The sequence below is a fragment of the Falco rusticolus genome, chromosome 7 (assembly GCF_015220075.1).
Source record: "Falco rusticolus isolate bFalRus1 chromosome 7, bFalRus1.pri, whole genome shotgun sequence".
NCBI lineage: Eukaryota > Metazoa > Chordata > Aves > Falconiformes > Falconidae > Falco > Falco rusticolus.
Genome location: NC_051193.1, coordinates 28,898,501 through 28,914,396, shown reverse-complemented (window position 1 = coordinate 28,914,396; position 15,896 = coordinate 28,898,501). Strand labels below are relative to the sequence as shown.

Sequence of the window (15,896 nt, the reverse complement as noted above, 5' to 3'; positions counted from 1 at the left end):
TTCAAAGCTGTTGCTGGCATTTGCACTCTCCCTCCTTCATCCAAATCAGTACAGGGAGTTAGCTTTGTAGTTTGGTTGAGTTATAGGCATTTGTGAGGCTGTAAATAAAATATTGTTCAAACTTGTCTGTGATATCCATGGTTGTCTGGATTTGCTCATTTTGCACTAGGACCACACTGCTGTTTAAAAGTGAATTGACTGCCGTCTGTCATCTCTTCCTGGATAGCATAACTCACATTAAAAACTCATCAGGAGGTTTCTAACATAATTTCATCATGGGGTGTGCACATACAACATCTTTTTGATGGTCTCAAAGTTTGTGAGATATGGCTAGATTTTCACAGAGACCACACATGATATGATAATAAAATCGATAATTGGGCATTTGGGATGTTTTACTCCTTCATTCCTTTGCCAGTTTAAAGTTTCAGGTTGTTGCCTGGGGACTTCCCACCGCCTCCAAGGGCTTCTGGTTTTCTGTGGTGCATGATCGGTTTGGAACTGGAGATGGTCAACGGGTCCTTCATTTCTCACTGAAGGATCTTTGAGGAAGGAATAAAGTTCAAAACTCAGGAGGGGAAATTCATTATTTCCCCCAGAGAAAAAAAAAAAACAACAAACATTTCTTTTTGTGCTGAGACTTCTCTATCTGAATATAAACCACTTTTCGTTTGCTTTTCCCTGATGAAATTTTGCTGTTCAGCAGAGGGATGAGAACCTTTTCAGCAGGGAGTGAGAGGATACTTGGGAAAGAAAATCTACAGGATTTCAGCTGTGCTTCCTTGGCAAAATAGACTATAGGAATAGTCTAAAGCAGGGAAAGAACTGTCCTAGAAGTAGTCCTAGAACTCCAATGAAAAGGACTGAGAAAAGAGTGCATGAGAAACCCTCTGAACCCAACGTAACTGAAGATGAGACGAGGAGGGAACACAAGACAGATCAAATCTGGTTAATTGTTGTTATGTTGCTGTTTTTACATGCTGAGCAAAATCTGCTCTGCCATCTTATCCCCGTGTTCGCAGGGGTGTAGGACACAATTGTACCTCCCCCCACCATCAGCAAGAGCTGAGGGGCACCTAGGGAAACAGATCTGGTGAACAAATTCTCACCCAGGGTGCACGTGCCGTTTTTACCCATGCATTTTTCAGGACTGAAAGACAAATATTGTTGTTAATGAGCTAAATTATTAACCCCTGTAGTTATACTTAAATTCTACAGAACTACAGACCTACACCCGGTGAAGCCCATTTTCCACCCAGCATGATTCACTTGCTCGTTTTTTGTGCTTACTAGTTTCACATTTTAATTTTCCATTCCTCTGGCTTCCCTCATGCAGATGAATAATGGACCATTTATAATGCATCAACAATATCAGAGCATACGGTTATGCCTTCAGTCCGCGTAATCCCTTCAGACAGTCCGCAGAGCACGAATGCCTGTCGTGCAAAGCCACATCCTATTTCCACAGAGAAAACAGAAGGGGATGCCAGCCTGGCAGCTTCTCCCCGCTGCCACTAGAAATAGCTCTCAGGAGCTGAGTCATAAAGTAGAGCCCAGAATAACGGGCGATTCCTTTAACCCAGGGACAATAATCAGCTGTGCGAACAATTACAGATGGAAACAGGCTTCAGGCAGTAGTTTAGCTTAAGACATGCTGAGCCTTTCTCTTGCTGTAAATAAATGCCTGGGTAAACTTACTTCAAATCCAGATAAATAAGGCTGGTAATCAACCTTTATTCTGTTGCGTTGGGGGCTGAGCCTGCTCCTGCTGCATGGAGCTGTGACGACTCCTGTGGGTTGTCATGCAGAGGCAGTGCAGCCCTAAGCACTGAGCCCATGCTGTTTGCCCATGGCCCTGTGCTGGGGGCTGGCACCTCAGCATCCTTACCTTCCGTGGATACTGCTTTAAGGATAACATGCTTCTCTTCACGCATCCAAAGACCTTCATGAAGGACCAACAGATCAGAGTTAAGTGTGTGGCAAATGCTAATTGCAGTTCTGCTCTTCCATTCCCTTATCACACCTTTTCCTCTGCCATGTATTTGTTGAACATTCGGAGAAGGACCAGTTTCCTAAAGCCAGGCTTTTGAGTTTGGAGATCTGTAGGGTCAGTGCTGCTTAACCGAATCACTCTGTACACAGGATACAGTCAGCAGAAGGTGGTGATGAATCATGTGTCAGTTCAGTGTGAAATGGGTGGCCTTCCCAGAGCTGCTTGTGAGCTGTCACATGTGTTTGTTGCCTGAGTCACTGACACTACTCAGAAGCATAGTCTGGGATGCAGCTTGTAGCTCTGCTGGGGTAGCAGCCTGGTCCATGCAGGATCCTGCAACTGCCAGTGGGGCTTGGAGGGAGCTCGGACCGTGTCAGCAGGATGAATCACCATAAGGAGCAGTACAGGCATCCGTTTTAGTCCCCTGAGCAAGAACATAGCAGTAGCTAAAAATACATTTTAAAATTCCCAATAACTTGTCTTACCCATTTATCCATAGAAATACTCATTTTAAACAAGAAACTCTTACAGACAGTTTTTGCCATTTTCTAAAAAGAAATGTGTTTAAACAAAGCTAACATATAATTAAGCTGACCAAGCATGAAGTAGGAAACAGCAAAGCTACAAACCCTCTCCCTTCTTTTTGGCTCTTGTATTTTTTTCGCTGGTCAGTCTAGGTGGTACTTGGTATTTTTTTAATTAATAACATTATTTTAGATAAATTCCTATCTAAAAAAGATAAAGCTAAACTATCAGTACTTCTTAATTTGGCTTTCCAAAACTTTAGTGAACATTGTGGAAAAATCTTTAAAACTCAGTTTTCTTCCTACTCCTCAAATACTTCCAAACCCCCCTTTTTTAGGAAAAGGAAAACTAAAATATTTCTCTTTACAAGCAAAGAAAGACTGAAAACACAAGCACTATGTAAGATAACAGATTATGGAAGAATAGGACTCATTGCTGAGTGTTCAGTTTGCTGTGCTCCCAGGGAAGTGCCCTTCCCTGTCTCTGACCCCCCAACCGTTTCAGGCTCTGCAGTCTTCCTTCTCAGCCTGCGTTCACAGAGTTTCCATCAGAAACTGAGAGCACTTCTGCTGTCAAATCTCCACAATATATATCATATCTCCTCTTAAAAAAATGTGAGTCATTCACTCTCATTTCATTTGTTCTTATCTATAGGCCAAATGCAAGCAGAACCAATATAGCATGGTGTCCTGTGCAAGACCAAACAGCAACTTTGTTTACCATGAGCATTAGTATCAAATAAGGAGGAATTAATTATTACACTTCCTTTTTGTTTGTTTGACCAAGTGGTTGGCAGCTAAACTCAAAGACACAAGTGCAGTAGTGGGGATTTTTTTTTTTTTAGTGTATCACTAGCACCAGGGCTTGCTCTTTCACTTAACGCACAAATGCTACCTTGCTACTGACCACTTCAGAACCTGAAAAAATCCTATTCATACTGATCAATCTCTTTTTTTTTTTTTTTTTTTTCTCTCCCAGCAGCATCAAACACAGTTTAGATTCAGCTTCTGGGTGTGTATCGAGGAGTCGGGCAGCTTCAGTGCTAACCATAACTGTCTGTAATATTTTACTCTTCACTGGCATCACCTTGCTGAAAGGCAACAAGAAGTTTTCTTGCCCCTGACTGAGGCTGATTCTTGTTGTTCCCCCTCCTATTTGGAGGGACCAAACTAGGAATGAAGCATTACAGAGCTCAGCTTTGCTCCCAGTAAAGTTGAAGGCAAAACTCCTGCTGATTTCAGCAACAGCAAACTGGGGATGAAAAGGCCTGAACCTACAGAGCACCAAGGTGCTAAGGTGCACATGCCAAGACCCTTAAAGCCCAAAGATTTAACGGTGCTGGGAACTGCACAGGATGGAGCCAGCATTGCACCACAAATGCATGGCAGAAGGAGCAGTGTTTTTTACTCCCTCTGAGCTGCTGTTTCTCATAGGTTTCCTTTCTGGGGCACCAGTAAGCCAGTTCAGCTGAGTAAGCTGAAGGGCAGAAGTCAATAACTGCGTAGATCATCTGATTTTATTTATGCTGTACTTCTGGCTTTTCCCTTTCCAAGGGAAGGCTGATGTGTAATGGGGATGCAGGGTTCTGAGGTGAATTTCTTGTTGGAAAATCAGTCTGAGCTCTGTAAGAAAGCAGGAGACCTCACAGCCCCAGGTGGAATTAACCAAATGTATTTCCATCTCTCACAAATGTTGTTTACACAGCACAAGCCAGTCCAGAGTGGTGAACGGTATATTCAAAACAAGGTCCTCTAACATTTGGATCCACCCCATCGCTCGACTTAACAGATACTTGATACTGATCAAGTGACTCACTTCGTTAAGAAATAAACCCTGCTGTGTTGTCGACCTCTGACAGCAAACAGTGAGCCCCATTGTCATCTGCTGAGTCCTCTCTCTGTCCCAGCCCACACGCCCTAAAGATGCACACCAAGTCATGGGCTCTGACATGGTTTTTCCACAGTGGTGTGTGCCAGCCACGGCCGCACAGCAAACCCCGTGTGTGTGAAACACCCTCATTTAATCCCTGGACTCCCTGCCTGCCCCTGCAAAGGAGGAGCAAAATGGGATGATCCTCCGTGATCTAGAGGTAGATGGTTTGTTTTATTAGCAAGGCAGGAGCTGGTGCTCCCTTGTTCTCAGTCTGAGGGAGCTCCTCCTGTTTTTCCTGTTCACCTGGGCTTCTTGCTTGTGCTTGACAGCATCACTTGCCAGCTCCTGCCCGCGGAGCGTGACACGATATTAGCCGCAAGTAATCCGGTGGCAGGTGGTATTCAAGATGCGTGCAAGGCCCTTGGTTAAAACAATCTCAAAAAGAAGTAACTGTAAGACACGTCCCCCCGTGCCCAGAGCCACTGCCATTAGGCAGCCCTTTGCTGAGCGAGGCTGTGTGTGTACAGCCAGGTCCCCAGGTGAGTGTCTACACCCCTTCCACCAAGGGCAGCTTTCGCTGGGACCCCAGAGCCAGAGGAGAGGGATTATTTCAGTGCAGTTACCAGTTACTCCGTCATCTGCTCCACTTCAACAAATGTACTAATCGCTGGCGGGTCACTAAATGCCATGGAAACCCCAGGGCACATAGTGAGATCATCTGCCAGTACTTCTTTATTTTGAGATTTTTGTTTAAGGATGGTTCTTAAGGCTTTGGGAAAAATAAACAAAGGAGGGTTCACTGAGAATCATTTCCACAGCTGGAAATGGACTTTGTTATAAGCCTTGACCATACAAGCCCCCACAAAAAACCAAGAATTTATATCTTTCTATATAGTGACTGGTAAAAAGGAAAAGAGCCAACAAGATAGCATAGTGAAGGAACCAAAATCTGTTTTAACAACTGAAAACGCTTTTTCCAACGGCATCTGAGGTACTACATGAAATGTTTGTAGTTGCTTGCTATCAGTGTCTGCTTTTCATATGAGATCTAGAAACATCAGTGGCAACACCCTTTAACTTTCAGTTTGATAGAAAAAAGTGTCTCAGTGAAACACAACAAATGTCCCACAAAGATTCTTGAAAGTACTGTTCTGTTCAGAAATACACAACTCTGTCGACAGTTGCTCAAAACTGCAGAGTTTGTGAATCTTGTATTTGTAGTTTGGCAAGCTTTAGTTGTTTTTTTCCCCCCTGTATTTCCAAACTGAATAAAAATGACCAACTTGGTGATAACTAGAAGCACTAAAACTGTGGCAAGAAAAGGGCTTAAGGCAACATAATGACAGTGAAGGAAGAGAAATAATTCAGTGCAAGTAATGAATTTTTCAGATACTTGAGCACTATCCACCTAGTACAATCAGGTTATTCATTAGTAATTAGCACCTATCTTTTCAGCTTGAAAAGATGCTTTTGTTCTCACCATGTTGGCTGTTTGTCGCTAATATTCACATTTCAGGGAGGAGCCTGGTTCTGCTTTCTGTCCAATATCAGGTTTTGAAATAGTAAAATAATAAAGGATCAGAGTTAGCCAGCTCTGAACTCCAGTTGAGCAGGGACTTAAAACCAGCAAAGAGAAGGGATTGAAATGCCGAGGGGGGGAACATGGAGGAAATTGTGACTTTTGACTCAAGCCCTCCACAGCGCGCAGTCTAGAGACAGATCTCCAGCAGCAGAGGAGGGGGTGGTGCTGGTTAGGTGACCTGTCAGCCAGAGCGTGCGAGGTGTTCTGCAGGCGATGGCTCTGCTCTGAATGAGCTCATGCAGACAGACCTGATGGGGCAGGAAGGCAGCAACTCCACCAGGACCTAGTTTTCTGCAATTCCTGTACGGCCCTTGCTAATTATAGCAGTTTTCCCCCAGGTCCGTGGCCATCCCTGTATTGCCCCTCGGTCTGGCTGGCTTCTTTTTTCTGGTTCATGCTGTCCGGGCTATTTTGGCTGCAGAAGGTCAATGCCAGCACTGTCAGGGCTAGTGGAAACACATTTTGGGGTACAAAGGGAGGTGGAGCATATGCCCCGGGACAAAGTAAAAAAAGAACTGTCCATAGTGAATTAGTTTCCTTTTCCTTCTTACTCCTGTCAGTGAAAGGATTGGTCTTGGAAATGTCTCGTCGTTTCATTTCTAAATAATGCTTTCTCTGTTATTGATGGGGATTTTTATTTATGCTGGTTGTAGATCAGCATTTTTAGCTCCTTTTTTTTTTTTTTTTATCAGCGAGAATATTAACCACTAAAGTGAAAAAGATATGTATTTAGGAATCCCGGAAGAGAAAATTTGACTTTCTCAAAATACAGATCTCTTCCCTGGTTTTGTTTGGGCTATTTTCCCTTGAGTTTGGCTTTTACTACTCCATCCCTGGATACTGTGGAGTTGACATTTGTTTATCTTTGGTAAGGAGGAGCCTATTACTACATGAAATGCTAGCAGCTGCAGCTTGCTGTCAGTGCAGCATGCAGGTAGTGTTGGTAGAACCTACCAAAAGCAGGTAGGCACTGGAGCCTCTTTTGAGTAAAGTCTCAGATGAAAATCTTGTAAAGAACACAAGACTAATCTATTTGGAGGACAGATTCCAGTTAGGTTACAAGATACGTGAATGATACCTATTCAATTTTTTTATTTTTTTTTGGGCGGGGGAGGGGGTTGGAATTCATATGAATTGACTAACTTTAGAATGAGGTCTTTGAGTCCAACACTGAAGCTTCTGAAAAGAGGGCAGTGATGAAACCTCATTTCCATATCTGGCTCTCTCTCTGTTTATGAGGTTGTATGCCTACCTGTAGCTGGAAGAGTTTTATGCAAAAAAATTTTGAAGCAAATCAATCAAATTAGTGGTTTATGTATTGCAAAAGAGAAGAAATTCGGAGGAAGTTTGTGTGGCTGGCTGACATACCTTTTGGGTTCAAACTAAGTGACTGTAAAATATGTAAATATATACATTTCTATGTCTCAACACAATGTGGAGTCATGGGATACATAGCATAGGAGATGTCTGTACATTGGTGATTAACGTTCTATTTATCTTCCTCCGGGCTTGATCTGAGAGTTGGTGGCCAGATCCCACCACAGCCAGATACTCATTCCTCTCATTGCTAGTCTGACACTCAGTTCCATCTAGTCCTCTGCATCTTCTATTCACACCAATCTTGGCTTATCCTTCCTTTTTCTTTCTTCTGTGGTCCCTCGTCTTGGCAGCCCATTTCTCTTTAAGCTGGAGGTCTTTGATTTTTTTAACTCATTTCTGAATTGTGTTGACAAGTTCACTTTCTGTTGCTGGTCTTCTCTGCTACCCAGTCTTGTCTGCATGTGGAAATCTGTGGCCTCATATTTTTCCCCCAAATGTCTAAAGATTCACAAATGCTAAAAAGGAAAGAGAATAGAAATGATCACCCTTGCATCCTCCACAAGAAACTACAGGAAATTCTGTTTCAGAGCACGCTCTACTATAATCTCAGTGAACATTCTCTCTCTCTCTGGACCAAAGTAAACACAATAAAATTCCCATTGCATTTCATCTCATTTCTCAATTACTAGTAAAGCAGCACACCCTTATGTGCAGCCCCTGCATCCCTCCATTCACAGGTCAGGGAGTGAATAGCACTAATAAAAGAAAGCTGGTGTCATTTGATTGTGCAGTCTCAGCCTCACCTGTGAACTGAGTAAAGAAAACAAAGTTGTAATACAGGGAGTTGGGAAATGGGGTTAGAGGCGAGACGGAGAAATGTGAGTGACAATGGTACTCCCTGTCAAAGCAATAGGGCAGAGAGGAGCTTTCAGTATTGCCTCAGTGTAATTCAAAGAGTTTCTCTTTTAATATTTAGATGTCTATCAAGAAGAGTAAACACAAGAGCTATTTGGAGTACGCCTATTGAATAAGCTGTCTCATTCTGAGAACTGGAAATTATCAGCTTGGTAGTGTTTTTTTAATAGCTGAGTAGACGAACAGTTGATTCAATAAATATTTCAAAATAAACCAAGTAAGAATTATGCATTCATGTCAGTCAAATAATTGGATAGTTGCAGAACTTCACCATATCAGTTGACAAGAGGAAATATTTTAGGCTTGAAGTTATGTGGGGGATAAATGCCCAACATAGGAGTTGCATTCACTGGGTGTTACAGCAGCAGGGCACTGCTCAGACGTTAGGGCTTACACGTTCAGTTCTGAGATGAAACTGGAAAAAAGTCAGTGACAATGAATGTAGATTTCCCAATACCTTGAAAAAGGATAGAGTAATTTCTTCCAGGTTTACGGAAAAACAATTGGCTTCTCTCAACTTAGCCAGGGTTTTGTCTCATGTGGGCTTTAAACGTTCTTAAAAGATCAAAACAACGCCCATCGATATATTCAGCAAAGACAGTTGAAATAAAGCGTTGAATGGAGCTTGAGCACACTGCTGCTGTTACGCCGTGGTCTGTGCCCTGCTGAAGTGAAGGGCTGCTGCTGGCTCTGGAGGTAGGAGCCAGATCTGCATCCAAATGAGCTGTCTCTGCATCAAACCATGGTGTCAGGTTGGGCTTCTTGTTTTGCGTGTTTCTAAAAATACATGTCGCTTGTTAGGATGATGTTGAAAGATGATTCAGAAAGGCTGGACCTCGGTATAGGTTCAAGGACTGAGCACAGCACTAGGGATGGCAGCACAGCAAACCAAAAAATAGCTATTAGAGAGGTCTTGCTCCCTTTCCCAGCCATCACAGTTTACTTTGTTGCTGCTGACCACACTTCAGGAGGCCTTTATTGCTTCTGGTTGCCTCCGTCCTTAAGGCAGCTGTGCTAGGTCTTGTTTGAAACACGCCACCTTGAAGAGTCTTGCATCCCCTGTGCTGATGTGAACCCATCGCCTCGTCTCCCTCCTTTGCTGCCATACCTCCCTGCATTGGCTACAGCCAATGTGTTTGCTCTTTCTTGATATGGATGCCACACTCACAAGAAGACAGAGGTTGTGTATGAACTGAGTAGTGCTTCACATAATATTTATATTGATTATATATGGTTATATATATAGGCTATAATCACACATTATTATATATTGTGTTTTATAGATATACACCATATAATCATGTAATAAAAAGACACATTTTTAGAGGCACTCTTCAGTTCATATGCAGACAAACTGTGTATATTAATTAGCTAAAATTACATATGGCATTTCTATATAAACCTATATATGTGATCTTATATAATGTATAACTAGATAAAACAGTATACATTAATTACACAACAATTATGACAGAATTGGCTTTAATATAAATACCATAGTTCTGCTAAGACCTAGTTTTCACAAAATGCCTGTGTTAAGTATCCACGTAGGATGGAAGCAGAGCTATACGCTTTTCACTGTCAGATTTTCACATGCCCCCTGTAGAACCCATCTGCACCCATTCTAAACTTGAGTCCAGAAATCAGCCATCTACAGAATTTCAGGTACTGAAAGAGCCAACAGCATAAGAAACCCCAGTACATCATCTGCCCTGATGTGAATTGAGGTGCTCTGTAAATGCAGGGTTTTTCGTTTGGCTGGGGTGTTTTTTACCTGTACACATCCTGCTCTGGTGTGTTGGCAAAGCAGTTGGAGCGATTGCAGGACGCTCCCAGGGCTGCTATGTTGTTTGCATTTTGCACTCTTTCTCACCTCGAGCCTATTTGACAGCATGCAAACGAGCAGCCAAATACTTCAGTGAAACAAGGAAGCCTGGGCTGAAATCTGTTGCTGTGATTTTTTTTAAAGCTTCAGGGAGGAGGAATCAGATCAGTGGAATTCCTCAGAGAGGGAGGAATCAGCTGTATGACAAATTTCTTTCTTTTGCAGGGGGTGGAGAAATAGAAACAGGTGAGAGGAGGGGTTGAGAATTTTATTAAATCTATTTCTGCTGGCGCCGAGCAGCTTTCTTCATGTGTTGGTATCAGGACACACTGCAAGGCAGCACTAAGCACACTGGCACTCCCATGCTGCGAGCCACGATAATGCTTCACTTGGTGTAAGGTCTGTCAGCTCAGCATTCAGCGTTTTTTTGGAAAAAATTAAACAGCTGACTAAAATGACAAGGGAATTTGAACTTGAGGACACTAGAACAGCCTTGAAACCCATTTGAACCACACTGTTGTGGCAGTGTCCTGTGTGCACACATGCTTGCATGAGAATTTACAGATACGTATAATGTTAATTACCCACGTATGTCCTGAGGCAAGGCTGGGCATGAATTTCAGGAAAAGAGATGTTTGTTTTGTGCAGGCGCCCACATCCCATATACTTTCATTCCCGAGGAAATTGCCCTGTATCTCCACCCTGTGTATGCTCCTGCCTGTAGCTGTAGGCAGCAAGCCGGGAGAAGACACGGAGCTTACGGAGACCTGGGTACCCCCGTATCTCTGCGTCCCCCAGCATGGAAAGCCTGACCAGCAACAAGCCCAGGGTCTATCGGCTGCTCCCGCCTCGGCTGAAGCTGTACAGCTGTTGCCTTAGTAGAGAAAGGGATTGGATTTCAGAGGCTGTGTAATCTGCGACAGCGCTCTTTGGCTTGGGGATAGCAACAAGCCTCACCCAGGCTTAGCCATCCCCCTTCTGCCCGTAGAGGAACGCCCCGGTCGACATAGAAGGAAAATTGTTTGCTGAATTTCTGCACAGCCCTCCTTCCAACTGCTGAAGAGAGAGGGGGAGTGAGAGAGAGAGAGAGAGAGTTTAAGGCAGACTCTGCACTCGTGTTCTGGGCTATTTCAACTTCAGGGCAACTTTAGAGAACTTCAGTTATTTTTGGTAAGTTCTTTTTTAAAAAAACAAACCCTCCTCTCTCTTTTTCTTTCTTTTTAACCTCTAATGCAGATTGTACAAGTTTGCAGTAGATGATGGGCTTTTTAAATTGCAAAGAGATAGGGGCATGTGTATTTTGTGTCCTTTGATACAGAAACTGGACATTCTGATTATGAAGACATAAAGTTCCCAGCTGCTGTACTTGATAAGCAAAACCTGAAGATGCTGTGCGTTAAGTGATACCACTGGGGAAAAGTATGGCCAGAGCTTCAGCCAAGGTGCATCCCACCTGGCATAAAGCTTTGTCTCTTCTGTGTAGGAAGAAGTGAGATCAGAGATGAATGAATGCATTCAGCCTGCTGAAAAGTTTCTGATCCACGTTTCTGATGCTGGGTTTCAAGCTGGTGCACTAAACCTCCCAAAGCTTTCAGAGGGATGTTGATTCTCAGACTTATACACACCCCTTCATTCAGTAATCTCTATTCCAGATCATGTGCGTTGTTTTTCTTACTTCCTCTGTCTGTATACTTAACCCATCATATGGTTTCAAAGATAGTAAAACTCTCTTTTGGAGTACAAAGAGCTGGTCCCAGTTGTGGCAATGAATTGCAAGGTGCAAATGGCAATTTACTTGCACTGAAGCGGGTTTCTGATGAATGTGAGGTTTCTGTTACTTGTTTTCCCCATAGATATGTTTGGATTTTTATAGTGTCTCTCCTTCTACAAGAGGAATTCTGTGTGGATATTATGTCTCAACAGATACCATCTGCAATATATATACATGTATAAAAAATAATACACTGCCTTGGCACTATGATCTGTCTATGTTAGTGGTATTTGAGACTAAGATTAACCTTGAAGCATTTAAAAAAACCAGATCCATAACCTTGTCAGTAGAAGCGGGATCCTGTGATGTTCACTGCGGGGCTGCTGAGGCTAGTTTGCAAAGTGCTAGGAAACATGCTGGGTAAAATTATTCTGTCCCCTGTCTAGGTTCTTTGCTTTATCCATGTACCTTAATGTGTTTCTGAACACATTACTTAGTTTATGATCACCTGTTGCATGCATGAGCTAAAACTCCTAAGTATTGTCTTGCTATATCTCTTACGATAATAAAGAATAACTGTAAGGGACTTTGCAGATCCAAGCAAATTAGGTGAAAAGCAGTTCACGACAGCCAATTTACTTCCAAAATCTATCCTAACATAGGTCAAAAATCCAGCGTTAAAAAGTTTCAGATGTTTAACAGCACAGGAAGACATAGAACGTCTGAGAATTCATTGGGTTTTATTAGGTACGTTTAAAAATTATAACTGTGACTGGAACTTCTAATTGCAGTAACTCTATAACAATGGAGTTAACAATAACTCTTCAGCAATAAAATGAAAACTATAAATCTGTGCAAGGCACTCAGCAGTGCTGACATGTTCCATGATGGCTGTAGCTTTTCTGTGGAAGCACGTAGATTTGTTAGCTAAAATCGCGTTTTACTATCTTTGGTGTGGCACTCTTGTAAAGTAAACTCTACTATTAGATTACGAGGCTTGTGTAAATCTCTAACTGAAGTCAGTTTGACTCTAGTCAGTGCTCGTAAGCAGTCCATTGAGGATGGCTGCCTTCCAACCTCATCTAAAGCGGGTGTTAACATATTTTCAGTCGGACGGGGCAGCGTTAACATCTCACACTGATTCACCAGGGGTTTGGAGATGGCACATATTTTCTGCTTTTAATTGTCTTGGACAGTGATTCACAACTATGAGGTCAACGTGCCTCTATTCACTTTTGGCTGTACTTGAAGCTCCTCACAGAAACAAAATCCAACAATTTGCAATACACGCTCAGGGGAACAGCCATGAGCTGAATTAACCTCCTGTTGGCTTCAGTGGGTTTGGTGCCCCGTGCCCAGAGGCACCCTTCTCCAGGAGGCCACCCTAGGAACTTCACTGGCACTTCACTGAATCTTGTCACTGTGGGTGGAGGCAGGAGGGTGTACAGCATCAAGGTCTTACCGAAGTGATACGTCTTGTATGAAGCCACAGGAATGTATATTCCCTTGGCTGAACCTCTAAAGATGCATAAAGCTTTGCATTGGTTTTCCTCGGGTTTTCTTCTAGGGCAAAGAAGTCAGTTCATCCTATGCAAATGTAAAACGCTGTGGGATTTATGTAAGATTTTTTCCAGGATTCTTCACATCCAGAGACCTAAATAATCAGAATATAAGGCAGTGTATCTGAAAGGCATGAAAGTTACTGGCTTACATTCTGAGTAAATATTTGAATAAATAGATTCAATCTATTTTTTACATCCATTTATTTTTACATTCCATAATGTCACTCAGATCAGGAAGCAGGAAAACATGCACTGGCAAAATCAAGGTTTCCACCTCTGGAATAACATCTCACTGTGTTTCTGGGATCCACATTGCAGGTTCAGTCCAAACCAGCAAGGCTGCAAAAGACCTCAGCATTAGCCCTGCTCTGAGCGAGGGGGTACCTGACCCTCTGTGCCAGCACAGGCAGCCCAGGCAAGGGCGAGCTTTTGCTTTCAGGCAGTTTGCCATTGCCCCTGAGCCCTAGTGCGCTGAAAACCTGTTTTCCTAACAACATCATCTAACAGCTACTGCCTTTCCTGCTTCCCTTAGCTGTAACTTCCAACCTGTCTAGCAGGCTTTTCCCTCCGAAGCCAAGTGGTGGAGCAACGCTGAGCAATGTAGAGGATTCAGCTCCTGATGGAGCTAAGGGTAAACCCTACCAAGACTAGGTTGCCATCTCCACACATGTGACAGAGATCAAGACAACACACTGGTAGCAAGAAAGATTCTTTGGATGACCTGCAGCTGTGCCTAGTCCCAGTGCAGGAGGATTACGGCTACACCTAGGGAAACTTGCTAAACCCACACATTTGCTCATCTCATTCTGGATTTTAAAGTCAGGGCTGGAATTCAGTATTTTATATAGGAAAACAAAAGTTCAGGCTAGAGGAGGACCTTTCAGATGCTAAATATTTCCTATAAACATGTTTACTTCCTGAAAGGAGGCTATAGGTAGCCAAATACGTGGAAGTAACTGCTGACTCATTGCAGAGCATGGGTCTACAATTTTCTATCAGAGAAGGGGAACCCATGTGTTCACCATCCAAATCTGACCAAACGTGTAGTCCAGAGTAGCTGGAACAAGCCAAAATATCTTAAAGTTATAGCATGTAAGCAATAAATAAGCCAAGGTAACTGACAGGGGACCCATCAGACCCATCATAGGGGAAGCAGCTCTGCAGGGAGCGAGTCTCAGGCCACAGGAACAGCCCACATCCCACATCCCAGCAAAATTCCACAGAGCAGGAATGCGAGTGCCTGAAGAAGAGCAGGCACCAAGCCCACTTCATCTGCCCAATAAAGATAGCAGTGTCTTCAGAGGGCAAAGTTATCTGTTTCTCAAAAACACAAACAAGGAGATAAGGTTTATATGATTTTCAAGCCTGCTGATAAATGCTCGAGACTCCAGAGACGTAGTAACTGTTCTTCACTGTTGGGCAAATGTTATTTCTTCTCTGTAGTTAAGAGAACAAACACCACTTGACTTTGATAGCGGTGGGCTGTGCCTGACATTCGCAGAGTCAGGGGAGCAGCTGTTATCCATGCAGCCATCTGAATTTAAATACCTTTCTACCTGCAAACTGACCTCTCTGCTCTCCCCCCTTAAAGATTGGTATGTTTGTGGCCTCAGTCAACCAGCACTGAAAAGCAAAGATTTCAAGCTGCACTTATTTTTTCCCATTTCTACAAGTCCTAGCTGAATAGTCTAATAAAATACTATAGATATAAAATGTTCCACCTTGCAGTGACTCCTGAAAGTTTACACATTTTATTAGTCCAGCCATCCCTGTTTTCCCTAGTATCCCATACTCTTGTACCATCCCTAAAAAGCTCGTGTCATTCAGCTTTCCACTGGCCACCTCTTCATTTACGTGCTGTGTGATTTGCCCCAGCACCCAGCCGTTTGACTGTCAGCCACGCACAATGCTCTACTTGGCCCTCAAAATAAGTATATGCAGTCACTTCCCCTTGCCTCATGTCATTCTCATTGAAATCCAAAGAACCAGAACCAGTCTTTGAAGAATTATTTGGAGGAGTGAATTCCAAAATGGAAATTTTAGCATGAAGAGGAAACTCAAAGGACATGCATGCAGGAACAAAAGTTAGACTTTGGTAGCGAATGGGATAATAACTTTTCTATACAGCAAGAACCGCTTTAACTGACGTTTGCATTATTTCTGCATAAAAATATCTAAGTGGCATTAGGCATCGTTATTTTTAAAAATAGAAATCAGCTTTTGGTGAACATCAGACAGGTTAGCAGCTCTCCATCAGATCAGATAAACATTCAAAAGGTTGGGTGGTGAGTATTTTGTTTGAAATGTGTGTGGGTTTATTGGAAGGTATATGAGCTGAAGATCTGTGAAACTATCACGGGAAAGCTAGTGGGTTTGATGGCTGCTGTTTTCTCATGTGAGCTGAACTTTTCCTATTCCTGCTTCTAAAATCAGTCAAAAGCAAATAATTTACAAGAACACAAAAATGTCATTAAACATTCCCCAAATATTTTCATATAGGGCAGAGCTCATCTGATTTATGCTTTACTGAAAAGTTGCATTGGTTTTCATATGAACTGTGTCCTCACACTCCTTAAGGTTGACTTTTTCAC

The 15,896-nt window shown here is 42.8% G+C and overlaps 1 long non-coding RNA gene across 1 annotated transcript in view; it reads left to right on the top strand.

Moving 5' to 3' along the window:
• Positions 1-11,093: 11,093 nt before the first annotated feature.
• Positions 11,094-15,896, top strand: part of LOC119151339 — a 28,458-nt gene continuing 23,655 nt past the window's right edge. Inside the window, exon 1 of the long non-coding RNA XR_005105388.1 lies at positions 11,094-11,202. This is a non-coding gene — a long non-coding RNA (uncharacterized LOC119151339). The remainder of the gene's footprint in view (positions 11,203-15,896) is intronic.